A 1920-nucleotide genomic window follows, 5' to 3' on the forward strand; every position below is an offset into this window, starting at 1 on the left:
AGGTTTTGTTATGTTGTATTTCTAATGTTTGTTCCAAGATATTTTTCAATTTTTTAAAGAAATTCTTCTTTGACTCATTGATTGTTCTGGAGCATGTTGCTTAATTTCTGCCTGCGGGGCAGAGTGCAGCAGCAGCTGAGATGGGTAGGGCACAGCAACTTGCCCCCACAGGATAAGGTGTAGAAGCAGCTTGTTTCAGGAATGGCAGGTCACCAGGTGGGGGTGATAAAGCAGTGGCAAAGTCTCAGGGATGGATATTCACCCCGAAGCAGGAATACTCCAGCAGTAGTTCTAGTTCAATAATGGCGTAGCACAGTAGCCACACAGACCACGGGGATTAGGACAGAGTGTTGGCAACTTCCCTAGGGGCAGTGCATCTGTGTGGACTCCAGGCAGCTCCCTCAGCTAGGCTTAGCTCCTGAGACACTGCAGGAGTCCCCATTGCTGAGGGATTATAGGTGCCCAAGGTAGCAGTGCGGTCTGCTGGGTCCCTTTAGTTTACCTTTTCTCTGCAGGGAGAAGTTCCTCGTTATTTGGAGCTGACTGGGGAGTGGGGTAGCAGAGGCTATGGGTTTCTTTCTCTTTTCTATGTGGCCATCCTAAGTTTCTATGCTCTACAAAATTTCTGCTGCTCTTTTGATGTATTCAAGCGGTATCCTTTAGTTATTTTCATCAAAATATAGTTGTTTTTTGTTGTTTTTGCTGTCTTTGTGGGATAAATGAGTACAAGAGGTCCCTACGTGGTCATCTTGCTGTAGCCAGTTTTGATTTGTGTTCTGTTTCTCTATTCCTTCGTTTTAAACACACACATACACACACACACACACACACACACACAGAGTTTTTAATATCATACAAGATAACATAAACTTTTGGAGAAATAAATTAAACAATAATATATTATATAAAACACTTAACTCCAAGGACCAACAGCTTGTAAGAAATGTAGGTCAATGTACTTTTATCTGAATATCAGCAGTTGAATGATACTAAATGTCATTGTAGACTGAAAATTCCTTAGGAATGTATTGTTACGGTGACAATATTTACAAATAAAAAATTGGAATATTCTGTTGGTCTAATATGTTCTGAAATCTGAGCTAAGATACATGAAATTAGTATTTCACTAGGAAATCATTTATCTAATCATCCTGTTGCTTATAGTACACACTTGGCTCAGTAGTTATTCTTGAAGGTGTGTATGTGGGTATGGATTTTTAATTTTTTTTAGTTTTTAATTTAGAAGTGCTCATGCATATTGACACACTTAGAATGTTATGAAGACTTCCAAGGTGGCAGATTGAAGGCAGTGTTAGCATGTCTTTCCCATTTGGAAAGATAGAAAGGCATACAGAGATTCACACTGTAAATTTTTTCTAAGAAGCAATACAGGAACTTAACAGGAAAACTGAAAGACACCAAAAGACACTTTGAAAGAAGTGGCAGACTGTAGCCTACACCATGAACCAGGTAGAAAACAAAAAGTCCCTATAGGGTGAGAGGGAGATAAACTGCGTCCAGGATACACACTCCCCCTGGGAACCTTGCAATCTAGGTGGCAGAGGAAAGCCTTAACACTACTCAGCACTGGAACTGATTTAGGGAGCAGTGGGTAATATAAAAGTAGGAACAGCACAGGAAGAGCCTTGTGTCCATTCCCAGTCTCCAGTATGGACAGAGGGAAGCTATTTCTGATTCTGCCTCAAAAGGGACCTCACAAAAGTCTGCAAGCTATATCAGGCAGTGGTTACAGGTTGAGAGAAACTCCCAACTGAAATTCATGACATATTCTCAAATGGTGATAAACTCTCTTGGCCAGAACCAGGGGGCAAGTGGGAAGTGTGCTGCAGCCATGAGCACAGGATCTGGGTGCTCCAGCTTTGCAGGCATGACCTGAAGCCATGGTTACTGTCTCCCCAG

This window comes from Chlorocebus sabaeus, chromosome 7 (genome assembly GCF_047675955.1).
Source record: "Chlorocebus sabaeus isolate Y175 chromosome 7, mChlSab1.0.hap1, whole genome shotgun sequence".
NCBI lineage: Eukaryota > Metazoa > Chordata > Mammalia > Primates > Cercopithecidae > Chlorocebus > Chlorocebus sabaeus.